Here is a 27,706-nt window from a genome sequence, read left to right on the forward strand (position 1 = left end):
ACCCCAGTAAGCTAATGTAGGGGCCCTTGACCACAAGCAAGTCCAGTTGCCGCGTCCGCCCTCGGTATTGCACCCTGAAGGTCCCCACCCCCATTGTGGGGACCTTACGTTTCTGGAAGTCCCGGAGGGTGAATGGGGCCGGCCTGAGTTTGGGACCCCCAGTAGGACACAGTTTCCTTAAGGTCCTTGCCGAGATTATGGATAGAGTTGAACCCGTGTCAAGCTCCATGCGGCATGGGGCCCCCTCTATCTGTACCTCTACATAAATTTTCTCTACGTTGGGGTGGGGCAACTGGTATACCTGGAAGTCTGTGAGCTCCGTCGAGTTGCCTTGGTGCGTTGGGCCCCGGGACCTGGGGCTCTTGGATTGGTCATCTGATGCCTGGCTTCGGGTGGGCCGAGCCCGACACACCCGGGCGATGTGTCCCAATTTTCTGCACTGCCTGCACTCTGCGTTGCGGAAACGGCAGGTCCTCCTCTCGTGACTTTCTCCACAGCTTGCGCAGTTCCCTCCTTCTCATCGAGGCAGCTGTGGTATGTGGGCTGCTTGAGTGCGCTGCTGTACTCGGTGCACCTCCTCCCTGTCGGATCCCGAGTCGTTGGTGAGGTCTTCGTGGTGGACCCTCGGTTGGGACGGCTGGCTCAGCCGTGCCTCTTGCGTCGACCTCTCAGCAGCTTCCGTTGCCAGGGCCTCCTCCAGAGCGACCTGGAACGTTAGGTTCTTCTTAGCGTAGAGGCGTCGTTGCAGCTTCTCATCCTTCAGGCCACCGACGAGGCGGTCACGAAGCATGTTCTCCAGCTCTGAGAAGTTGCAGAACCGGGCAGCTTGGCGGAGAGAGGTCACAAACCCAGTTATGGTTTCCCCAGGGGCTTGCCGCTTTGCGTAGAAGGCATTTCGACGAGCCACCACTGAGGGCTGTGGCGAAAAGTGCCCCTTCAGCTGTTCCATTATTGTTTTGTATGGAACAGTAGCGACGTCTTCAGGCGCAAGGAGAGCCCGGGCGATTTCAAATGTCTCCTCTCCGCAGACGCTGAAGAATATTGCCCTCTTCTTGGCGTCTTCTTCATCGGTGACCCCTTTGGCTTCTAGGAGGAAGGTGAAACGGGAGGCGTACGCTTCCCAGTCTCCAGATGCTGGGTTGAATGGCGAGAAGCTGCTGTCAGTTGCCATTCTGAGTTCCTTGTGTCCCGGAGCTGAAGCCTGGATACACGGTGCGAGGCAGCGGTGCGGCAGGTGGCGGTGCTGCGGTGCTGTGTGTGGCAGTCAGCTCAGCGGGATCCCACCTTCGTCGCCAGTGAAATATACTCAGAGTCGCAAAGTGATTTCATGCTCTTTATTCAGCTCATAGTGGTGAGGAGGAATGAATGAATGTCCCCTCAAAGTATCTGCTTTATATACATTATTTACACAATGGGCTGCACATGATTGGCTAATTCCAGGATTCTACTGTAGGCCAATCAGGTTGTGGATTCACTTCTATCTGGAGCATGATTGGGTGGTTCCTGCTAACCAATCATACTGCTGCATTGTTCTAGGACCAATCAGACTGCTGCATTCTGAATCCTATTGTTCTAGGACCAATCAGACTGCTGCCTTTTGGAGCCTATTGTTCTAGGACCAATCAGACTGCTGCAGTTTGGATCCTATTCAACTCAGTACATAACAGAATCCATTGCAGATTTTCCAAGCATTTGGCAGTAGTTGGAGCACTGGTCTTGAACAGGTGGGTTGAGAACCATTACTGAGTCACTGCCTAACCCAAGGTGTGTTGCAACCCGAGCTCTACCACCGTGCAAATATATGGGATGTGGGGTATTTACAATGCCGGCAATCCAATAATGCATGTTTGCTAGATGACAGGAGCTGAAGCTCACATAGCTTTCCTGTATCTTTGCTAGAAAGAACTCTGAGAGACACTCCCACTGTGCCATGGGTAGGTAAATTAAGGCCTGGGAGCTGGATCCGGCCCAGTCGCCTTCTAAATCTGGCCTGCGGACGGTCCGGGCATAAGTGTGTTTTTACATGAGTAGAATGTGTCCTTTTATTTAAAATGCATCTCTGGGTTATTTGTGGGGCATAGGAATTCGTTCATTAAAAAAAAGTCCAGCCCTCCACAAGGTCTGAGGGACAGTGGACTGGCCCCCTGCTGAAAAAGTTTGCTGGCCCCTGTATAATCTCATCTGACCAGATACTTCGTCTTTGCTCTTTGCTCTCATTGCAGAAATGTGAGAACATCTGCATGTCTGAGCTCTATTGCTCAGACGCCATTTTAAGTAAGACTAAAGTATGGATTACCATTTTAAGCCTGTCTGAGCAAAGTTGCTGTTATTTGTTATGCTTCAACAAGTAACACTGGGTGAGAAAATGTCGTTTTTACCTTTTACAGGACTTTGTGTGATTGTTTTAAAGGGGGAGAGAAGGGGGAAATACCAGGAGAATCCAACCTGCCTCAAAGCATCCTGGATTACTTAAACGAAAAGGCTAAAACTAGCCGATTTAAGCTTCCCTTTTAAGATGCAAAGGGGTGCACTCTGCTGAACCCACAAATGTGAGGAAGAAAGGATAAGATCTGATATCCTCTTCTAGCATTTATACACCCCCCTATATGGTAAAAGAATAAGAACTGGGTCCTTGAATGCATGCTTGGGTCCTGGAAAGGTCGAAGACTACTGAGCTAAAGGATGCATGTTGTGTGTACAAAAAGGGGCACACCTCAACGTGCTCACTTAAGAATGCACTTAGGAAGCACACTTGGGGGTGCAACCAAGCAAGAGGTGGCGATGTCCTGTTTTTACAGAAATGGGTTTCTCTGTGATAATTTCAAACTGGGTGGGGGTCAGCTAGCAATTTTTTAAAAATAATATTAATTTTTATTTCAATACACACTGGGGGTTTTGGTGAAGGGCTTATAGGATCTGAAGAGAAACCAGAGTATAATACAGGTTATGGTTTCAACAAGGAAGAAGCAAGTTCCATTTGAATACCCTAGAAAATGGCTCCTCTGCTGTTTCTGAGTAGTCTTCAGATCTTGTGCAAATCAAGTTTTACCCAACTTCTTTAAGAACATAGTTTTCTTCGCAATCAGCATGGCAGCCATACATGTGACCCTTAGACTTTTTAAAGACTTTCGTGCCACCTGCTACATCAGTAGGGAAGATTAAAAGAATGGAAGGGGGACGACGACAATGAAAGTGGAGAATAATTAAAGAAACTTTCAAGTTAACGGGGAACTTTTCTCTCTGTATTGGTAACCTTTGCTGATTAGTGGTGACCTCAGACAGCCTGGTCTCCATAGCAGCAGCTGCCTTATTCAGGATTTGCAGGTGATGTTATAAACTCCTGCATATTTTCTCATTTTTAACTGGTAAGATGCCAGTTTGAGAAGAGGAATGGCGTGTGGGTTGAGGAAGGCGCCGCTTAACCCTTTCTGCCCTCCTTTGCTCAGAATTATTTTGCTCAGAATTATTCTTTCCTCTTTATAAGGAAAAAGAGCCAGTGTAGTGTAGTGGTTAGAGGGTCAGACTAGGACCTGGGAGACCAAAGTTCGAATCCTCACTCAGCCACAAAGCTCACTGGATGTCCTTTTTAAAAAGCGGCAGTCACTGCCTCTTAGTCTAACCCACCTCACAGGGTGGTTGTGGGGATCAACTGGGGCGGGGGGAGAGAATTATGTATGCCACCTTGAGCTCCTCAGAGAAAATGTGGAGTATATGTACAACAAACAAATAAAAATAAAAATACAGGGTGGATGGAGAACCTGTGGCTCTCCGTCTGTTCCTAGGCTCCAACTCGCATCATTCTTGATGGCTGGCTACGCTGGCTGTAATGAGAGCTGGAGTACAACAACATCTGGAAGGCCACAGATGAGATACAGGAACCCTTCTTCTCCCCTTGCCCCCAGCAGAAAAGAAGCGGAGCAGTGGGCTTTGATCAAATAAGTGCCAGGAAAGGGATAAAGTTAAGTTCTCTCACACACATTTCCATCACAACCTCCACGGTTCATTTTAATATCCAGGAGACTGTTTATGGATATCCCATGCAATCCTTCAAGTTTGGCCTTTAGTACATTCAATCACCAAAAATCCCTTCTGGATTAAGACCAGAGTTAAGGCTGTCTCGCGTTGGCTCAAGTTCCACAAAGCTGGGAAATTAAAAGCTAAGTCTGGTGCCTTAACAGACGTGCCTTGTGACCAGCAATTAAGTTGTGCCATATCAGTTGTGCTTACTTGCATCTTTCCCCTCCATTCACCCACACTTCCTCTGAGTTTTTCAGACCAAAGGTCTGGAAGGTCTTGGAACAAGAAAGAGGCCCCATATCTTCCTGGTTTTGTATTGCCTTATGAAGCCAGAGGACTTCTCCTGTGAGGATCTATGCCTGTTCCTTGCTTATATCAGCAGTTGATGGAGGGGATGAAAAACTTTCCTCCTGTGAACTTCCTGCAGCTATCTTGTTTTAGGATCCAAAGCATTATCTCTTAGTGCTTGTCCACACTTGTCTTGCCAGTTCCCCCCAGAAAAGCCCACTGCTTAACCCTGAATCGGAACAAATGTGAATTGGTTTCTCTGTGGCTTGATATTTGTTCACATTCAGCAGTAAACAGTGGGTTTTCCTGGGGGAAAGCGGTGGGTCAAACGAAAAACCAGACTCATGCCTCAAAAGCATGGGAGAAGCGAAAAGCCTCAGACCCGTGTTTTCTAGGCACGGGAGAAGCAGAAGCGTAGCCGAACTCTTAGTTTCTGCTTTGGACTGCAGTGGTCAAGTTCTATGACTGAGGTCACGTTTGAGAATACTTCCTTATTTGTTTTGTTGCATATCATACAGCTCTGAGTGGTTTAACAATCAACCCCTCTTCCTAGGCAACTCTGGGGCATGTAGATCTGGGAGGAGTATATGCGTCTCCTAACAACACTCAGCACCATCACAAACTACAGTTCCCAGAATTCTTTGAGGGAAGCCCTGACTGTTTAAGGTGGCATCAAAGTGCTTATGGTGTGCATATGGCTTGGGCTCTGGGTGAGAGTTGGGAGGCTGATAGGTACTGAGTGAGGAGATTAGCCACCAGGAAGGTGGAACTGCTATCTGTACACATTTTAATGATGGTTACATTGTGCGTTTTTGCGATAGCTGTTGTTTTAAGTTTTCTGCGCACCACATGGAGATATTTTATATATATTAAGCTGTGTCCAAATGGTCTAAATAAACACACAAAAGTTTCAGCTGAACAGGGTGGTAATTCTGGCTGAAGACAGCCAAGCTTTTGACACATGGGGCTAACAACCTTTCCAAGGTACTTTGGCGGTTAATTGCTTTTTAAAGCTCATCTTGGAAATAATAATAATAACAATTCTCTCAGGTATGATAATAAATTACCTTTGTTAATAGATTTCCTACTTATTAAGAGATTCCCCATAGCCTTCCTGAAACCTGACTTCTGCACTCTGATAAGATCAACTTGATAATGTATAAACTCCAGCATTCCCAGAGTTTTATTTATCCTGGTTAACGATAGCTGCTGTATTCCATGCTGTAGTAACCTCCCAGCTGGACTACTGCAGTACATGGGTCTGCCCTTGAAGATGACATAGAGACTTTAACTAGTGCAGAATGTGGTGGCTAGAAAGTCCGCAGGTGTAGCCAGATGTAATCATATTACACTGATCCTAAGGGGCCTGCCCTGGTTGCCTATTTGCTTCCAGGCCCAAATCAAGGAACTGCTGCTTACCTCTATAACCATAAAACAGCCATAGAACAATCTCCCTAGAACAACCTCAAGTCTTTAAGGCCCAAGAGGCTCAGTGGTTTAGACCACAGCGCCACCTGATCAGAAGGTCGGCAGTTCGAATCCCCATGATGGGGTGAGTTCCCATTGCTCTATCCCAGCTCCTGCCAACCTAGCAGTTCGAAAGCATGCCAGTGCAAGTAGATAAATAGCTACCACTGTGGCGGGAAGGTAAACAGCATTTCCATGTGCTCTGGTTTCCATCATGGTGTTCCGTTGCGCCAGAAGCAGTTTAGTCATGTTGGCCACATGACCCGGAAAGCTGTCTGTGGACAAACGCCGACTCCCTCGGCCTGAAAACGAGATGAGCGCCGCACCCCCATAGTCGCCTTTGACTGGACTTAACCATCCAGGGTCCTTTACCTTTACCTAATCTTTAAGGAAGCGTTGAAGAATCTTTTCCTGGGGGGTCTTTGACCACCCACAACCCACAACCCCAGACCACTACACCATTTCTCGAGAGGGCCAAACAAAGAGGCCTGGAGGGCCAGACATGGCTCCCAAGCCTGAGATTCTGTACCCCTGATTTAATATGACACCAGACGCTATTGTTTGATCCTAGATGAGACATTCCTGCTGTGCATGTGTTTGTAAGAAGTCAGGAAGCATTTGCCATCTTCATTTTTTTTACAGAAGTACTACTAAAAAAAGAAATCGGGGTGCAACATTTAAAGGATAGGTTTGGTCAATTAATGGGAAAAAACCCGTTTCAAGTGCAAAGAGTCATCATGGCAAGTGTACGGGTTAGAGAATTTGATTCTACACTCTACAGCTGGGCAAAGCACAGGAACATCTGCTGGTTAAAAATATATATATATATAGCTGCAGGCTTTTTCTGTTAAACTGTCTTGCTTTCTGAAATTAGTTTCCTTCTCTAAAGCTAGCCATAACAACAGCAGCAAAATTTTAAACAGGAAGTGATTCCAAGAGAGTCTGCTTGGAACACACTGAACACACAGAGAGAGACACACACAAGGAGCATGAAATGAAGAAAAGCAGGAATGGGGGATCTTAGGCCTGGGAAATAAATGTGGCCCTCCAAGGGCAGATCCATAACATACATTTAAAAAACACTGCTCAAAAAAGCCTGGGAAGTATAGTTTCCCCCCTCACAGAGCTACAATCCCAGCACCCTTAACAAACTGCAGTTCCTGGGATTACCGTATTTTTCGCTCTATAAGACACACCAGACCACAAGACACACGTAGTTTTTGGAGGAGGAAAACAAGAAAAAAAATATTCTGAATCTCAGAAGCCAGAACAGCAAGAGGGATCGCTGCGCAGTGAAAGCAGCAATCCCTCTTGCTGTTCTGGCTTCTGGGATAGCTGCGCAGCCTGCATTCGCTCCATAAGAAGCACACACATTTCCCCTTACTTTTTAGGAGGGAAAAAGTGAGTCTTATAGAGCAAGAAATACGGTATTTTGAGGAAGCTGTGTGCTTTATATGTGCTGGGATAGCTCTGTTGGTGAACCATGATGCTCCTAATCTCTCAATCCTATGCTCTTTTAAAATGTTGTGGGTTTTTTGGGGGGGAGGCTATTGGGTTGTTGTTGTTGTCTTGATTACGTGGTTTTATATTTTGTGATATTTATTTAGATTTTATTCTGTGAACCGCCTGAGACCTGCGGGTATAGGGCAGTATATCAATTAAACAAACAAACAAATAAAATTTCGGGGTTGTGGTTTCAAGTCCCATATGGGCAAAAGATTCCTGCATTGCAGGGGGTTGGACTAGATGACCCTGATGGTCCCTTCCACCTCTACAATTCTATGATTCTATGGAAGAGCTATAACTGTATGGTATCAATCTCCCCTTGGTGGGTCTCTTTATCTGTTGCAAAGGTGGTCTGAGACTCTTCTCATTATAAGGTTCTTGTGAGGCTTCTATCTGTACAGGTTTAATCATCTAAAGTTTTACAGACCCTTTCCCTCCCCACAGTGTATTTCCAGTGCCCAGAGGTGTGTAGTTCTGCCACTTACAGCTCTCTATTTTAGTCCTTCCCTGCCTTAAGTCAGCTTCAACTCAGCTTTTATTTGCTGCTTTTGAGACTGAGGTAACATTCCCCTTATAGCTCCATTGTTGCTGGCTGCTGCTAATGTTGTTTCTGCCTCTGCCCCCCCTTTTTTCCTCCTCCCCCATCATCACCTTACCATGCAGGTGAGGGCTGCTTTGATGTCTTCAGGCTGCTCTTCCAGCCAAGCAATGCTGCCCCTGGCACAGCTGTGTTTACACCCAGCTGTGTCCAGTAGTGTGGTGGCAAATTCGGAAATGTAGGGTCCCTTCATAATAGTCACAGGCATGCCCTCTTTTAAGACTATACAAGCTTCTAAGATTATACAACAATCTTAAAATTACACAATAATAATCTTACAGTATTGCAATGATCAGTGCAGATCTCCACGAGTTGCCTTTCAGCTAGATCTAATATTTGTAGGTAACAGAATTTGGACACTGAAACACCTCAGGTTTTCAGTGTTCCTGGATGCTTAGCTTTGCAGCACAAAGAACAACTCCTCCTCAGTGCTCTTCCCACACACCTTCTCCAGAATGACCCTAGGAGCCAATCCTCAGTGGCTGACTCTTGTCCCTTTCACTCTGATTTGCTCCAATCAGCACAAAGCATGAGAAGATGCCTTCTCAGTGGCTCAAAAGTTTCCCTTTCATGCTGATTGGGCAGCTCTAGGTCACTGGATACAGAGTCTCTGCTAGGACCTTGCTGCAAAAATATAAACAGGCCTTCAACCCCTTGTGACCCCAGACCATTACACCTCTGGCTGTGTTCCATCTAGTAATTGGAGCTGCTCCAGACTCCCTAACTACATCCACCTTTCAGGATATACATCCTACGAAGGTGACTTATGATAACATTCAGTTACATATTCTGCCACTCTCAGACACACTTGATAGGGACGTGGTAGAGGGCCTTTTCAGTAACTGCTCCCAGATTATGGATCTTCCTCCCTTGAGAAGTTAGACTTGTTCCTTCCTTGTTGATTTTCTTGTTCCAACAGGCTTTTGGGAACTGAACGCTTTTAATGAAAGGGCTGGTGCCATGCTGTCATGGATCTCTTCAGAAGTGCACATGTTATTTATATATGCTGCTGCTACTCCTCCCTTCATGTTTGATCTATTCCTTTTGAATAGGTTACACCCCTCAATTTCTACATTCCAATCAAGAGTCTCGTCCCACCAAGTTTTCAGTACTGCCTAATGGTCAGATTTGCCATTCCATATTAAGAGGTCAAATTCATCTTGCTTGTTTCCCATACTCTGTACATTAGTATAGAGATAACTGAGACCATGAGTCATTACCTTCAGCTGCTTCCTTCTTGTAGTTTCCCGCCCGTTAGCAGTTTTTTGGAGCAGCACCTCAGTTTTTTTGTACATCAGTGATGCTATTATCCCCAGTACCAGGTGTTCCCCTGTCATTTGTAATATTGTCTCCCTCCCCCTCAGGATTTAGTTTAAAGCTCTCTTGATCTGGTTCGCGAGACTCTTAGCAAACACATTCAGCCTAAATGTGTCAAGCAAACAATGAGCAACAAGAAGCTTCTTCTCGCAGTTCTGCCAAAAATGCAAACTCTATGGAGGGGAAACTTATATCCCAATTGAGTTCATGCCTTGGGGTGTCTTGGACAAGGAGAGTGGAAAAATGCCGATGATGATGTCAGCTGCGGTATAATTTTGGTTTGGAGAACAACAAAACCAGCCATATGGAAGCTAAATACGAAATCCCGCCTGGAGCAAAATTAAGTGAGCCAAAAATAGTTATCCTTAGGAGGAGACTCACCAGCCCATATGGGATGACATATGCAGAGTGCAGGGAGGGAGGGGATATCCACAGCAAGGTTACACTCTGGGGTGATCCTTATAAAAACACTGTAAATGTTTGTTCCGTGCATGGTAAATGATCAGCCCTGCGTGCTTCCCTGCTTGTTTCAGCAAAAGCCTCTCTCCAGTGATGGAGAACCATTTCTAGCCTGAGGACCACATTCCCTTCCGGGGAACCTTGTGAGGGCCACATGCCAGTGGTAGGTGGGACTAGATGCAGAAGTTGGCAAAGCAATGTGTTACTCTTACCTGTGCACAGTAGGAGCATTTCCACTCTCACAAACATCCTTCTCTATCCTTCATCCAGTCAAGCAAAGGGCATTGTGCGGTTTTAATGACATACTCCAGCCAAGCAAAACACTTGGGGGTGGAAGAGGGCCACTGAGAGTCCTGAGGGTGAAATGAAAAGGTGTGCAGAGATCTTTTGGGCTCCAGGGCTGAGATCTCCCACCCCACCTTATAATAAGTTACTTATTTCAGTTATATCCATGCTGGCATCTCTTTCCAACAGGCAGAAAAAGCATCCATAAACTACAACTAATCCAGAATGTGGCAGCTAGACTGGTGACTGGGAGTGGCCGCCAAGACCATGTAACACTGGTCCTGAAAGACCTACATTGGCTCCCAGTATGTTTCCGAGCACATTTCAAAGTGTTGGTGCTGACCTTTAAAGCCCTAAATGGCCTCGGTCCTGTATACCTGAAGGAGCGTCTCCACCCCCAACGTTCAGCCCGGACACTGAGGTCCAGCTCCAAGGGCCTTCTGGCGGTTCCCTCACTGCAAGAAGTGAGGTTACAGGGAACCAGGCAGAGGGCCTTCTTGATAGTGGTGCCTGCCTTGTGGAACACCCTCCCATCAGATGTCAAGGAAATAAACAACTATCTGACTTTTAGACTTCCCTGTTTAGGGATGTTTTTATTGTTTTATCGTGTTTTAAATATTCTGTTGGGAGCAGCTCAGATGGGCAGGGTATATATTATTATTATTATTGATGTAAAGTCATGGCACTGAATGTATGTGGAGTTCAAGGTGGTGGTCTACTGTTTGAAAAAAATGGGGGGGTGCTGGACTGATAGAGCAGCACTCTGCTTATGTTCTTACTGGTGTCTCTGCACTATACAAATGTCATTTTCATAAGTCGTAGAATTAGCAAAGGAATTTCTGAAAAAGCATATCGATTTTGAGTGAGATCTAGGCCATTTGGTTGGTATTCTCCAAGCTTCCTTGCCCCATGCTTTGCCTCAGCGACCATTTATAAGCTTTCAATGAGAGAATTGTGTTTGAGGCTTCCTTTTGGTGTAAAGTATTGTCTTGTTACAATGACAGAGTAGTAGCCTGGCCTAACCTCACAGAATAGTGCAATTCCAATGATAACAATCCCATCTATCTAAAGTGGAAACTTGCAATTATGCTTCCTCTTATAAGACAGCTTTACAAATATCCCCATCTCTGGCAAGGCAAAATGATTGTTCACCTGTTTTCTAAAGGGCAAAACATATCTATATCCTTTTCTTAGCTGCGGGTTGCAACTCATTAGCCCAGGGATGGGCAACATGTGGTCCTTCAGATATTCTTTGACCACAGTTCCCATCATCCCTGACTGCTGACTAGGCTGACTGGGGTGGATGGGAATTGGAGTTCATCAACACCTGCAGGGCCACAGGCTCCCGATAATTGCCCATAATAACAGGATACATGTTTCTCTGCCATTTTGTATCATATGATACCCCTTTGAACACCCAACTCCCACCAACCCCACCCAGCTTGGCCAAGACTTAGGGATTATGGGAACTGAAGTCCAACATGTGAAGGGCCACAGGTTCCCCAGTCCTGATTTAAAGCCTGTCCCCTTTCCCCCCATTTGTGGAATGTTGTCAAAGATGTAATGTTTTGTCACATGATCCAATTCTTGATCCAATTCTTATCCCCTTCATGGATCACTGCCTTGCCATGGCGAAGGGGCTTGAATAACTCAGAGAAGCTATGAGCTATGCCGTGCAGGGCCACCCAAGATGGACAGGTCATAGTGGAGAGTTTTGACCAAACGTGATCCACCTGGAGCAGGAACCGGCAAGCCACTCCAGTATCCCTGCCAAGAAAACTCCATGGACAAAGACAACAGGCATATAAAAGTTATGATGCTGGAAGATGAGCCCCTCAGGTCGGAAGGCGTCCAACATGCTACTGAGGAAGAGCAGAGGACAAGTACAAGTAGATTCAGAGCTGATGAAGCGGCTGGGCCAAAGCCGAAAGGACGCTCAGTTGCGGATATGCCTGGAAGCGAAAGGAAAGTCCAATGCTGTAAAGAAAAATATTGCATAGGAACCTGGAATGTAAGAACCATGAACCTTGGTAAGTTGGATGTGGTCAAAAATGAGATGGCAAGAATAAATATTGACATCCTGGGCATCAGTGAACTAAAATGGACGGGAATGGGCGAATTCAGTTCGGATAACCATCATATCTACTACTGTGGGCAAGAATCCCATAAAAGAAATGGAGTGGCCCTCATAGTCAACAAAAGAGTGGCGAAAGCTGTACTGGGATGCAATCTCAAAAATGATAGAATGATCTTGATACGAATCCAAGGCAGACCTTTTAACATCACAGTAATCCAAGTTTATGCACCAACCACTGGTGCTGAAGAAACTGAAATTGACCAATTCTATGAAGACTTACAACACCTTATAGAAATGACACCAAAGAAGGATGTTCTTCTCATTATAGGGGATTGGAATGCTAAAGTAGAGAGTCAAGAGATAAAAGGAACAACTGGCAAGTTTGGCCTTGGAGTTCAAAACGAAGCAGGGCAAAGGCTAATAGAGTTCTGCCAAGAGAACAAGCTGGTCATCACAAACACGCTTTTCCAACAACACAAGAGACGACTCTACACATGGACATCACCAGGTGGGCAGCATCGAAATCAGATTGATTATATTGTCTGCAGCCAAAGATGGAGAAGCTCTATACAGTCAGCAAAAACAAGGAGCTGACTGTGGCTCAGATCATCAGCTTCTTATAGCAAAATTCAAGCTTAAACTGAAGAAAGTAGGAAAAACCACTGGGCCGGTAAGATACAATCTAAGTCAAATCCCTTATGAATACACAGTGGAAGTGAGGAACAGGTTTAAGGATTTAGGTTTGGTGGACAGAGTGCCTGAAGAACTATGGATGGAGGCTTGTAACATTATACAGGAGGCAGCAACTAAAACCATCCCAATGAAAAGGAAATGCAAGAAAGCAAAGTGGCTGTCCAACGAGGCCTTACAAATAGCAGGGGAGAGAAGGCAAGCAAAATGCAAGGGAGATAGTGAAAGATACAGGAAATTGAATGCAGATTTCCAAAAAATAGCAAGGAGAGACGAGAAGGCCTTCTTAAACGAGCAATGCAAAGAAATAGAGGAAAACAATAGAATGGGAAAAACCAGAGATCTGTTCAAGAAAATTGGAGATATGAAAGGAACATTTCGTACAAAGATTACCATAATAAAAGACAAAAGTGGAAAGGACCTAACAGAAGCAGAAGACATCAAGAAGAGGTGGCAAGAATACACAGAGGAATTATACCAGAAAGATATGGATGTCTCGTACACCCCAGGTAGTGTGGTTGCTGACCTTGAGCCAGACATCCTGGAGAGTGAGGTCAAATGGGCCTTAGAAAGCACTGCTAATAACAAGGCCAGTGGAAGTGATGATATTCCAGCTGAACTATTTAAAATTTTAAACGATGATGCTGTTAAGGTGTTACACTCAATATGCCAGCAAATTTGGAAAACTCAGCAGTGGCCAGAGGACTGGAGAAGATCAGTCTACATCCCAATCCCAAAGAAGGGCAGTGCTAAAGAATGCTTCAACTACCGCACAATTGCACTCATTTCACACGCTAGCAAGGTTATGCTTAAAATTCTACAAGGCAGGCTTAAGCAGTATGTGGACCGAGAACTCCCAGAAGTGCAAGCTGGATTTCGAAGGGGCAGAGGAACCAGAGACCAAATTGCAAACATGCACTGGATTATTGAGAAAGCTAGAGAGTTCCAGAAAGACATCTACTTCTGCTTCATGGACTATGCAAAAGCCTTTGACTGTGTCAACCACAGCAAACTATGGCAAGTTTTTAAAGAAATGGGAGTGCCTGATCACCTCATCTGTCTCCTGAGAAATCTCTATGTGGGACAAGAAGCTACAGTTAGAACTGGATATGGAACAACTGAATGGTTCAAAATTGGGAAAGGAGTACGACAAGGCTGTATATTGTCTCCCTGCTTATTTAACTTATATGCAGAATTCATCATGTGAAAGGCTGGACTGGATGAATCCCAAGCCGGAATTAAGATCGCCGGAAGAAATATCAACAACCTCAGGTATGCAGATGACACAACCTTGATGGCAGAAAGTGAGGAGGAATTAAAGAACCTTTTATTGAGGGTGAAAGAGGAGAGTGCAAAATATGGTCTGAAGCTCAACATCAAAAAAACGAAGATCATCGCCACTGGGCCCATCACCTCCTGGCAAATAGAAGGGGAAGAAATGGAGGCAGTGAGAGATTTTACTTTCTTGGGCTCCATGATCACTGCAGATGGTGACAGCAGCCACGAAATTAAAAGACGCCTGCTCCTTGGGAGAAAGGCGATGGCAAACCTAGACAGCATCTTAAAAAGCAGAGACATCACCTTGCCAACAAAGGTCCGTATAGTTAAAGCCATGGTTTTCCCAGTAGTGATGTATGGAAGTGAGAGCTGGACCATAAAGAAGGCTGATCGCCGAAGAATTGATGCTTTTGAATTATGGTGCTGGAGGAGACTCTTGAGAGTCCCATGGACTGCAAGAAGAACAAACCGATCCATTCTTAAGGAAATCAGCCCTGAGTGCTCACTGGAAGGACAGATCGTGAAGCTGAGGCTCCAATACTTTGGCCACCTCATGAGAAGAGAAGACTCCCTGGAAAAGACCCTGATGTTGGGAAAGATGGAGGGCACAAGGAGAAGGGGATGACAGAGGACGAGATGGTTGGACAGTGTTCTCGAAGCTACAAACATGAGTCTGACCAAACTGTGGGAGGCGTGCTCTGGTCCATGGGGTTACGAAGAGTCGGACACGACTAAACGACTAAACAACAACAACAACAACAACAACAACAACAACCAATTCTTATAAGCACCATGAATGCACCATAGCTTGCATCCTGATTTCCCCTTCTCTCCCATTACAGTGGTACTTTGGGTTAATAACTTAATTAGTTCTGGAGGTCCGTTCTTAACCTGAAACTGTTCTTAACCTGAAGCACCACTTTAGCTAATGGGGCCTCCTCCTGCCGCTGTGCCACCGGAGCACAATTTCTGTTCTCATCCTGAAGCAAAGTTCTTAACCCTAGGTAATATTTCTGAGTTAGCAGAGTCTGTAACCTGAAGCGTATGTAACCTGAAGCATATGTAACCCGAGGTACCACTGTATAGAAGAAGAAGAGTTTGGATTTGATATCCCGCTTTATCACTACCCTAAGGAGTCTCAAAGTGGCTAACAATCTCCTTTCTCTTCCTCCCCCACAACAAACACTCTGTGAGGTGAGTGGGGCTGAGAGACTTCAGAGAAGTGTGACTAGCCTAAGGTCACCCAGTAGCTGCATGTGGAGGAGCGGGGAATCGAACCTGGTTCACCAGATTACGAGTCCACTACTCTTCACCACTACACCATGCTGGCTCTTGATAGGGATTTTAAAGGAAAAAAACATAGCGCATTACTTATACAGTATGAATTTAATGTGTGTTCTATGTTGTGGCTTTTATACTAGGAGATGAGGACCTCAGGCCTAGGGGCCAAATGGGCTCTTCAGACTTCTCTGTCTGGCCCTCAGAACTCTCCTCAGGTCACACACATTCTTTCTCTAGGCTATACCTTACACTGGCCCTGATCACACTCTGAGTGTTCTTGCCTGGCCGGAATGTGTCCTTGAACTCTGATCCTGTCTCTTGCTTTTTTGGATGGAAGATAGAGGTGCATGAGAGTCTCTGTGTGAACTACCCTACTGTATAAAGGTAAAAAAATACATTTATTGCACCAACCACATTTGCCTCTGACCCAACTCACTACTGCATTCCCTCCAAATGTCCCAATTTTCCAGGAACAGTCCTGGAATTACAGAAGCCGTCCTGGTTTCTGATGTGATCTCAGAATGTCCCGGCTTTCCTTTTTCCTCCCCTCCATGTCTTGGAGAACAATTTAAAGTGATGGAGAAATTAGGACACACCATCCTTTGTGTAGATAGGGGTGTGTGTGTGTGTAGGTGCAAAAACTGTGTCCTGTTTATACTGAAAATAAAATACCTGCACCAAATGAAGGAAATGGTGACTCTGGCATATAATTTTGAAGGAAAATGTTACCAGTCCACTTCAGATTTTTTAACTGCAATGTTTCAGTAGCCAGACATTTTTAAGGAAACCCATAGAGTGTTTATTCCTTTTCTATAAATGGAGGCTTACATTGTCTACTCAGAAGTACGTTCCACTGTATTCAATGGAGCTTACTCCCAGGTAACTGAGTAAAGACTGCAGCATTACACTGTAATCCTGAGCATTTTTACTCAGAAGTAAGCCACACGAAGATCAGTAGGATATACTCTCTGGTATGTTCCTGATCATTTTCACAGTTTCCATTATTATTTTTATTCCTTTTCCCTTACAGGGGCTCAAGGCAGCTTACAGCTAAAATTTTATTTCATTCCAGTTATCTGTTGAAGGTATTGTACACGATCCCTTCCTTAGCACATTTTTTTCTTTACAACAATCCTTTGAGGTTGTTATTGGCTCAAGGTGACAGATGTATATGTGCATATGACGTCTTATGTCTGCAGCAAGATCAAATGAGGGAGAAGCTTTGGGGATAAAATAGAATGTCCCTATTTTCATCTGAGGAATGTTGGATACTGGTGTGTGGCCCTCAGAAGATCACCTAGAAGGGAATGTGGCCTACAGGCAGAAAAATATTCCCCCACCCATTTATACAATTGTAGTTTTGCACCCCTGCTAATGTTATAGGATTTTGGACTCTGCATTATATGCAAACGCATTAAAAGGGAGCAAATTGTGTTTTCTTATGAAGGCAGGTAGAAGAAGAGCACAATGTGGGGATGGTTGCTGGAATTAGCTGGCATCTGCTGCCTGTAGGCTATCACACATTTCCGAGGCCCCAGGGCTCTCAGGTAGAGAAGAGACGGACTTCATTGCAATTAGGCAAGAAATACTGCTGGGATGTTATTTAAAAAAAAAAAAAAACCTGGTGCTTGTGAGACCAATTATCTGAGTACTGTGAAGGTCACACTTTTCTAGAGCAATCTCAGATTTGTGTTTGATCTTTGCCAGAACAAAAAGTAAATCTGTCATTGCCATCAAACACTCATATGGGAAGCAGAAGAACAAGAAAGGGCCATAGCTCAGTGGTAGGGCATAGGTTCCCAGGTTCAATCCTGGCATCTTTAGGTAGGTATGGGAGAGAGGACACACACACACACACACAGAGAGAGAGAGAGAGAGAGAGAGAGAGAGAGAGAGAGAGAGAGAGAGACGAAACCCTGGGGAGCTGCTGTCAGAGTTGTAGACACTAGGGAAATAGATGGACCAATGATCTGACTCACTATAAAGCAGCTTCTTAAGAGTGTGTCTGGGCATTCCATTTTAACTGTGCCAATTCAAATGGAATAATGCCCTTTTGCAGAAAGCATGATGCACACATGCTCAGAATCCTGTCACTTGCTGTGCTTGTCAGCTGACTGTGATCTGTTTCCATTTTAAAGCTTACTTCTTCTCCATGCAGCCTGAACTGAAAGTTCCATGTCTGATGTTTGTTCTGTTTTCACATGTGCAAACCATCTGCAGATACTTCAATCGTTTAAAGTGTAATCCTATGCAGGCCTGCTTGGAAGTAAGCCCACTGAGTTCAATGACACCAACTTCAAGGTAAGGGCTTTATCCAGTGTTAGCCTTCCTTGGAATGTATCCTTGGAATGGGCATAACTAACTTAGATGTATTGATTTCAATGGGTCTGAGTACACCTGAGTTGGACACAACCCCAAGGCTATAATCCTATATGCACTTAGGGTTGCATTCAACTAAATCCTACTCAGAGTAAATCCATTGAAATGAATGAACCTAAGCAAGTCATATCTATTAATTTTCATGGGATACACTCTTAGTGTATGGTGTGTATGGGCCAAATGACTCCTATAGCTTGGTCCACATTTCCTAAGAACCTAAGAATAGCTCTGCTGGATCAATTCAAAGGCATATCTAGACCAGCGTCCTGTTCCACATCTTGGTCAAGCTCCCAAACCTGGAAGCTCTCAAGCAGGGCATGAGTCCATTAACCCTCTTCTACCATTGCTCCCCAGAAACTATTATTCAGCATCATGCTGCCTTGGAACTTGAAGATTATAGATTGCTATCATCTCTAGTAGCTATTGTAATACCCTGATTTGATGGTGGTGGTGAATTTTGCTGCTTTTTACAATCCCTACCATTTTTTTATTTCCTCTGCTTTTGTATCCACAGCATTTAAATTTGTAAATGTGATTTGTGCAATACATCTTGGAGTTGTTGTTTTTTTAACGCAACAGCTCTTGGCCATAAGCAATAAAAATGTGATCTAACTTAATTGGGTGTATCAGAAATGGGGAGGCATAAAGTAACTGAAACCTGCAGCAAATGGTGCATGCTCAGTATACTGTACACAATTTTTTATCTAAGAAACCAGGGCTGGGGATGGGATGAACAATCCATAATGTTCTGCTTTGGAAACTGGATGAATTAGGCAGGAACTCTAAAATCCAGGGAGATGTTTGCATGTAGATAATTTTGGAGTCAGCCTTCTTTCTTCCAATTTGAGCTTTCTCCCAGGCTCAAATTGGATGGACATGGAATAAGCTGTTTCCCAAAAAGAAGAGAAATGTTAGTTCATTTCCAGAAGCATTTTTCTGTGTGGGACAGTGTGACTATGCTAACTATAAGATGTCTCAGGCTTAAACACGGACATGACTCTTCTTAAACGTCAGTTATGAAAAATCAGGTGTTACACTTCAGGTGGTAAACATTCAGGTTTCTAGAATAGATGGTAAAATGCTCAACTCAGTTTCTGTCACTGAGATATTACAATTAAATGCTTGCAACACTGCTTCCTTCACAACTTAATACTTTGGTTCATGAATGAGGGGCACTTCTTCTGTCACCCACTCTGTTAACAATCCCACACTTGAGGTCTTCTAAATGGCTTAATAGACCCAGGGGGTCACCTCACCCCTTGTTACTGGGTTGGGAGTCTTCTGTACCTGGAAGAACTCTCCCCTCCTGGCTATATTGAGACCCAGGTAGCCTGTATTCCCACAAGATCGACCTCTCCCGGTTCAGTCACACCCCTCCCAGAACACTCCTGTCTGTATGCCTTTCCCAGACCCTCAGCCCGGTCTCCTTATCCAAGCTGTGAGGCTCTGTCCTCTCGCTATGGATTGTCTCCTCAGTGTGTATGTTTAACTTCTTTCAGAACCAGTTCTCCTTATCTCACTCCCTAACTCCCAACTCCAATCAAACCCTATCTCTTAACCTGAACCTTTGCCACTTCTCAAAACCAAACCCTACCTAACCCTCTCCCTCAGAAACCGCTCCTCAAAGAAGAATGGGAACTTTTTACAAGTTACTTAAAAAGACAACACAATGGACTGGACTCCTTGGCAGGTTTTGAATAAACATAAACAAATTTATTAACATCGTAAGACAGATAATATAAAGATTTATACAATTTTACAATATGCAGAGAACAATATGTGTGGAGAAATCAGAGAGAGGAGCTGAGGGAAGTCTCGGGGGTGGGAGGGTTTGATGGGGAGGGGGGAAGGGGGAAAATAATGAATAGGATATGTTTTGATATTTTGTTATGTTGAAATTGCTAATATTTTTTTTAAAAGAAACCACTCCTTTTATTCTCTCCCCCCTCAAAGTGTTGTTCCTCTCCCCTCTGTGGCTAGCCAATCAGCAAGAAGCTACAGCACTAGGGTGCTGAAACCAGTTCTGGAAAGCTCAAAGAGGGAGTGTACTCATGTCTTGTTTGCGGGCTTCCCAACTGCATCTGGTTGTGAGAACAGGATGATGGACTATTGGCCTGATCCAGCAGGACTATTTCCATATTGCTCACCCCTCACTCCACCCTCAGCCAACCCCTCACCTACCTACCTTCTTGCTTATAGCCAGTCTGGCGGGTGACACTTCCTGTGTCAGCTTCCTGTTTCTTGGACTCTTGTGTTGCCCTTGTAATTCTCCTCAGACAGGAGGATGGGAGCAAAACTAGGATTACTTGGCTCTGCCTCTCAGTGGCTCTGGTTCTGCCTCTGGTTGGCCTTTGCCCTGGTAGTTCCATTGAGCACCAGCCACCACTGCTGGAAAGATGAATCTTGATGACATCCCCCAGCTGTTATATGCAATAGAAAAATGAGGGGCCCCTGATGCTATCTCTTGAAAGAGATTCTTCATCCTTGTGTATGTTTCTGACCTCGCTCCTTGACATCCATTCCCTTTCTACTTTTATCTCCCTTTCATTTTTCTTCCCCCAGAGGGCTCTTTTCCTCTGCTCACAGCTTTGCTTCTCACCCAAGCAATTTGTCTGCAAATGGGGGGTTCTCTTCCAGTCCCCACGGGAGACAAACTTTGAAAAAAGAAAAAAGACCAGGTCTGCATTATGATTTCAAATACCTTTTGATAGAGTGCATTTCTCATATAGATGCCAGGCTTCCCTACTGCTGAACATCAAACCTTAAAATTCCTTTCCTGCTTCCTAGGATGAATCTCAGCGGTCAAAGAAACTCTCTGCTGGAGGCTTTTCTCTCTTTTTTAAAAGTCCTTTGAGTCATTTGGCTACTTTTAACTCTCTGTCTACAGGGCATCATTTTATCAGTTTAGCCCCTTCCAAGTTTCTTCTTCTTCTTCTTCTTCTTCTTCTTTAGTGAAAAGTGCTTGCTGCATTCACTTAAGGGCCATAAGAGAAAATATACAATCACCATATGACTACTGGGCAATTGTTTGTGTTTGAGAAGTCTGGTGGAAGTTCTCATGGATTATGGGCTCATTTGCCAGTCTGACTTACCCATTGAACAATTCCATGGTTGGATCCTCAGTTGCAAATGCACTTATGGGAATAGTGAAAAACTATTGCAAAACTAGTAATGGAGAAGGATCTCGAGCAGGGGTGTGTTTCGGTACAAGGGTCATATCACTGCAGCGAAACTTTGGAGGTGAGAAGCAAAAGGGGGGCAGACCAGTTAGTTCAACTCTTGGGTTGTCACCAACACAAGTCCTACTGAGAACAGTCCTCGTGAAATTAATGAGTGTGACTAGTTTAGGTTCATTGATACACATTGGTCTAGCTTGGTCTAGCTTAGGTTCTAATTCTACTCTGAGTAGAACTTCATAGGGGAACAGTTGAAAAACAAGAGTAAAAAGAAGCCTAAAATTTTTCCTGATAATGAGCACTCACACTTTTCATTGTGGCAGTTACAGGTAGGTAGCCGTGTTGGTCTGCCATAGTCAAAACAAAATAAAAAAATTCCTTCCAGTAGCACCTTAAAGACCAACTAAGTTAGTTCTTGGTATGAGCTTTCGTGTGCATGCACACTTCTTCAGATACACTGAAACAGAAGTCACCAGACCCTTCTATATAGTGAGAAGGTGGGGAGGGGTATTACTCAGAAGGGTGGTGGGAATGGGTGATTGGCAGATGGCTGTGATGAGCCTGTTGACAACTCTTAATGACTGCAATAGGTCTTACAGGAAAAAGCAAGGGGTGAAAAGGTGAAAAATGGCTTTGTCAAATGGTTATGGCCTTGGGTGGAATACTTTAGTCTTTTCTTCCCTATAATGGGCGGTGTGTGAAGTGGTGATTCACCCCTCTTCGGCGGCGATTCCAGGTTCCCCCTCTTAAAGGGGTTATATATATGGGTGTCCCTGGCCATACACTGAAAGGTTGTCAGTGAACTACCCTGAGGGAGGGGGTATGGGCTTGGCTGCCTACTACACTTACGTCTTGCAGAGCACCTCAATATCCCATTTACCCTGATGTGCCCCAGTTTCCCCTGCTGGGGGGCTGGGAGGGATACACACCCAAGGCCTAAGCCAAGGTCTTCCTACATTTGGAAGTTTAATAAAGTTGTGGCCTAATTTTAATTCCATATAACGTTGTGAGAGTCTTTATTCCTTCCTTATGATCCTGGGGGCTGGGGCTGTTGCCACCTGGTCATGCAATACTTATCTACTAGCCAATAAGACCTACCTACTAAATTGTTGTGTTGTTTAATCATTTAGTCTTGTCCGACTCTTCGTGACCCCATAGACCAGAGCACGCCAGGCACTCCTGTCTTCCACTGCCTCCCGCAGTTTGGTCAGACTCATGTTTGTAGCTTCGAGAACACTGTCCAACCATCTCATCCTCTGTCGTCCCCTTCTCCTTGTGCCTTCCATCTTTCCCAACATCAGGGTCTTTTCCAGGAGTCTTCTCTTCTCTTGAGGTGGCCAAAGTATTGGAGCCTCAGCTTCATGATCTGTCCTTCCAGTGAGCACCCAGGGCTGATTTCCTTAAGAATGGATAGGTTTGATCTTCTTGCACTCCATGGGACTCTCAAGAGTCTCCTCCAGCACCATAATTCAAAAGCATCAATTCTTCGGCGATCAGCCTTCTTTATGGTCCAGCTCTCACTTCCATACATCACTACTGGGAAAACCATGGCTTTAACTATACGGACCTTACCTACTAAATAGGTAAAGGTAAAGGGATCCCTGACCATTAGGTCCAGTCATGACCGACTCTGGGGTTGCGGTGCTCATCTCGCTTTATTGGCAAAGGGAGCCGGCGCACAGCTTCCGGGTCATGTGGCCAGCATGACTAAGCCGCTTCTGGCAAACCAGAGCAGCGCACGGAAACACCGTCTACTTTCCTGCTGGAGCGGTACCTATTTATCTACTTGCACTTTGATGTGCTTTCGAACTGCTAGGTGGGCAGGAGCTGGGACTGAGCAACAGGAGCTCACCCTGTTGCGGGGATTTGAACCGCCGACCTTCTGATCAGCAAGCTCTAGGCTCTGTGGTTTAACCCACAGCGCCACTAGCATCCCTGGTACTAAATACCACCCTACTAAATGATAAGCTGACAATTATGGTGCAAAGGCCTGGGTGAATAAAAATCAGGGCCAAAGCTGCATCTAGCATGTGGGGAGAGGCCTCTCCATCAACCTCCCCCCACCCTTTCTCACCAGATCAATGGTGAGGAGGCTCAATTTGCACATAAATAAAGCTGCGTTGGCATCGAACCAGTGGGTGGAGACAGTGATAGTTTGGATAGTTTGGATGAGGGTCAGGATGCTGAAACTGAGTCCTCAAGCTTTCTTGCAGCAGCATCCATAAATCCTGGGACCCATGGGAACAACATTTCCCCTTGGTCCCACTGGTGTCCTTGGATGTTGTCACACAAGGTCATTGCAGTATCTAGGGTCTAGGATGTCGTACCATGGTGGTTGTCACAATCTCTCCCCATTGTCATTGCATCCAAGTAAATGTGGGAACAAATTATCTGTCTTCCACACCAGTGCAGGCAAACATGCACTGCCCTTGGGCATATTCACTGGTTGAAGGTTTGGGTGTTGGCTATTTGCAGTATGGTAGCGCTGCAGAGAGCTTGCTGGGGAGACCATGCATTAAAAAGGGACTCAAAAATAACTTAAACAAGGTTTTAATAAGAAAAACAAAAACTCCATTTACACTAAATACATCAACAAACAAACATGACCCAACCACCAACCCATCCCCCAGGGTAATGGGAGAGCTAGGTGCTGCTCCTTATATACTACACCCAATTGCTGACACAGCTTAATCAATACAACTCAGCAGCACCTGCTATGTTTCACAGCTGTAAAGCTGGGTCTCGTTATTTTGCTCTGGTCCCTTAAAGACATACACATTGGGTGGAACAATGATGAACCTTTACATTTAAAGAAACCATTCAACATTGGGGTCATCATTGCATGTGTGAGCTAGCCCTAAGGGAAGAAGGATATCAGAAGAGCACATTAAATCTTGAGCATCCTCTTCTTATGATTCAGCGAAAGAACAGTTCTGATAATGTATGTTAAATATCACTCCAGGAGAGGGGACTTGAGGGAAAGGGGTGCCCATGTTTGAAATTTAAGCTATCTGTATTCATTGTTGAGAAAAAGAGACGAGCTTGCGGTACACAGCAGGAATGTAAATCAACTCAGTATTTGCAATCTTAAGTCTGGCTGGTGCAGTATATTCCAATTCATCACTCACAACACATCAAAGCCAATTTGGAGGCTTGTGCTGCAAAGGTGACTCACAGGTGCTTATCTGTGCAGTTTGTCCTGTCACAGATATAACGGCACTGTAAAAGATGATTGTCGCTGTATCACTTATTCAAAGAAGAGCAAAGACTCCGATTCAAACAAAAGCCATAATGATGAGTGATGTCTTTCCACTGCATTGTGTCAGGTGGGACAGCAGCTATGTTCAGTTCTATATGCTACAGGATTGCACAGGCTCCAAGATTCACCCTATATGTGTGCACTTAAAAAAAAAACTCTTTATAATAATAATAAAAAAAATTATTTCTATCTCGCCCTTCCCGGCCAAAGCTGGGCTCAGAGCGGCTAACATCATACAAGTAAGACAAAGCATAAAACAAGTGATCAATAAATTAAGATACATCCCACAATTAATTCAAACAAATTAAAATTATAATTAAAACTGGACAAGTGGCAAACTTCAGGTTAAAATTAAAGGTGGTTACCAACTGTTTCCACTGAAACCTGTGAGCCCCTGTGAGCGGGCTGGGAACCTCCTTTGTGCTTTGTTCTTATACAAGGAGAAAATGAGTCAGACTGAACCCTGACCAAAGGCCTGGTGGAACAGCTCTGTCTTGCAGGACCTGCAGAAAGATGCCAAATCCCACAGGGCCCTAGTCTCTTGTGAGAGAGTGTTCCACCAAGCCAGGGTCATGGCCGAAAAGGCCCTGGCTCTGGTCGAGGCCAGTCTGATCTCTCTGCACTGGCGGAGGAAGAGGAGTGCGGGGGGAGCACACCGCCCCAGCAACGCGATTCCCAGGCTGCCATCGCAGCTGCCCCCCACCAGCGCTGGGTGCCCTCCCCCAGGAAGCGCACCGCACCCGTGCCTGCTCTCTGCCCCTGGTGCCAGAGCATGAAGCTCTTGGGCCCGGAATTTTTAGGATGTTGTTATTTGCAGACCATAAGGTCCTTCGTGGGGCATACCAGGAGAGAAGGCCCCTCTCCTTCAGTCTGTAATTTGGGTTCTAAGGTACTGCACATGGAGCAAAATTATGTGTTTTCCATTCACTATACAGTGGTACCTCGGGTTACATACGCTTCAGGTTACAGACTCCGCTAACCCAGAAATAGTGCTTCAGGTTAACAACTTTGCTTCAGGATGAGAACAGAAATTGTGCTCTGGCGGCGTGGCAGCAGCAGGAGGCCCCATTAGCTAAAGTGGTGCTTCAGGTTAAGAACAGTTTCCGGTTAAGAACGGACCTCCGGAACGAATTAAGTACTTAACCCGAGGTACCACTGTAATGGGGAATCTAAAAACAACCACAGACACAAAAGAACACCCAGTCTTATTTTTTCCCCTTTTTGCCAAAGTAGATGAAATTTAGAGGCACAGGAACCCCACTAGTATGGATTAAGCATATCAAAAAGTCCCTAGACAAATAAGTCTAGGGACTTTTTGTACTATAAGTTTAAGTGATTCACTTTCTTCCATAATATGTGACAGGGGAGACAATGGTGGGTTTTGACTTTCTCTTTTGTACTTGGCTGCTCTGTGTATATTTTTGCCTGTTCGTGTTTCAAAAACTTTGCAGCTTGACACCAAAATTATCTATCCTGGTATCGTTTATGCCTCCTCTGGGCTTTTGCAGAACTCCAGTAGGTCCTACAATTCTAGGCTGCCTAGAATGCTGCCTGCAGATCCCTTTTTTGTTGTTTTTATTGTTAAAGCAAAACAATGTAGGGTTTTTGCAAAACTTTTATTCTTTTTTCAAAAAATTATTGCTGTGCTTTAACAGCAACAACAGCAACAACAAACAATGCAGAGCTCTTCAATCCTCCATGGGGAACATTTTTCATAGACTCACTTCTTCAAAGCCCATGAACCTGGAGAAATGTAGAAATATTTTAAAAAGCAGAGAGAAGGAAATGACACAGAAACAGATGAATTGTGTTTTGTGTGTGTGTGCTGATGCCTTCATGTCCTGCTCAAGGGCTTCCCAGAGGTGATGGAGAAAATAGTAATTTCATAAAAATATATCATTTTGATGATTCCATTTTCTTTTGAGCCTTTGGCCTAGCTAAAGTGAAAAGGCCCGGGCCTGCCTACCTTTTACAGTACAGAACTAGCTGCTTTTAGGTACTGTTATGTGGTAAATAGTCATTCTGGAACCCTGAAAAGAATAAAGTGTTAGAATAGTGTTAAGTTGTGGGTGAACATATCAGACGACACAGCGATTCTTCAAACAGGTCTTGTTTATTCACAGGCCAGGACAGAACTGAACTGAAGGGTTCAGTCAGCCTGCTTATATAGAGCTCCAGTACAACGTTACTGTAACAACTTTCTAAAACTATCCAATCACTGACCGTCACTTTCGATCCCTTATTTGTATAACTTTCTACAATATCCCCCTGCTGGCCCAGGGTGAGAACTTTAGTACATAACAAATAGAATCTATGGTGGCCATTGTATGCATGAAAAGAGAATTGGCTAGGCATGACAATCGTGATTAATCTTGAACTGTTTTGTAGACAGATGAAAGAAGATATTGGAACACATTTAATGAATAGGAAAATTAGTCAAAGTCTTAATGAAGAAAGACACTGAAAAAATGAAGAACCAAATGATTTTGACTGTACCAGGGTGATCACATTGGGTTGCAACAGTTAAGAGTGCTGTAATCCTTTGACTGGTGAACAAAAACTACGTGTGTAATCTGGAAGTGCAAATCACTTTGGATGTGATTCTCTGTAGCCTCCTCCTTATTTTTGAGGTTGTCTCTGTGTGCACTTGTATTTCATTAAAGTCCTTTCCTTTCCTTTCAATTCCTTTTCTTTTGGGTTGCTGGGAATGATACCTCTGGTCTAGGAACCCCTTTTAAATTTATCTGACAAAGGCATCTGGTAGACCACTATTTCTGATCAAAATTTACCCAACTGTCTTGAAAGGCAGTTTCCAACCATCCAAGTTGAAAGAGGAAGGGGGAAAACGTGCAGCTCCCCAAAGAAGGAATACAGCTCCTTTCTCATCTGGTGCCTGAAGCCGTTTGATTTCAAAACACGCCTTTCGGCATCTTCTGAAGCCTTTGCCAAAACAACATCCAGGAAAAGTGATGTTGAAAAGTAGCAAAATAGCAAAAACAAAAAAAACCCCAGCAGCTATTTATAGCCACTTTCAAGTGTCTTTCTTCTTTTGCACCTGCACAGACACCAAATTAAATCCAACCTATACGTCAGCATGGTTTCCAATAAATCAGCAACGATTTGGACAAGTTCCATTGTCTTCATTCATTTGAAGCCGTTAAATATGCACTGAGAAGGAAAATTGGACAACAACATGTGTGTGCTACACACACACACACACAGAGGGAGTTTCTTGTCCCATCTGGTTGGCATACGCTCCTACTCTTTTTGAGTGGTTTCCCCCTCTATTTCATTAATGACTTCAATCTTCTACCTCTCTCCGCCATTCAACCAGGGCATAAGCTATGCTTCTTTCTAGCCTAGCATGTGGATCTAACAGAAAGCAGATTAGAATAAAAGAATTGTAGAGTTGGGAAGTACCCCAAGGATCACCTAGTCTAACCTTCTGCAATAATGCAGGAATCACAGATGGCCACCCAACTTGTCTTTAAAACCTCCACTTGTTCCTGTCTGTAAAATGGGCATGAAAATGTTCTACGCAGCAAAGTTTCTCAGAAGTCATTAAGGTTAATGACAAGGTCCCCTCTATCATAACTTTAATTAATTAAAGGATATATCCCTTTGGTCTT

General features: G+C 44.6%; 1 long non-coding RNA gene across 1 annotated transcript; it reads left to right on the top strand.

Annotated features, from left to right (window-relative positions):
• Window positions 1–2,288: 2,288 nt before the first annotated feature.
• On the top strand, window positions 2,289–26,752 carry LOC309329415. Its single transcript, XR_014151145.1, has 2 exons — window positions 2,289–2,357; window positions 26,466–26,752. It is a non-coding gene; the product is annotated as an uncharacterized lncRNA (long non-coding RNA).
• The last annotated feature ends 954 nt before the right edge of the window (window positions 26,753–27,706 follow it).

This window comes from Podarcis erhardii, assembly GCF_964252035.2.
Source record: "Podarcis erhardii genome assembly, chromosome: 14".
Classification (NCBI taxonomy): domain Eukaryota; kingdom Metazoa; phylum Chordata; class Lepidosauria; order Squamata; family Lacertidae; genus Podarcis; species Podarcis erhardii.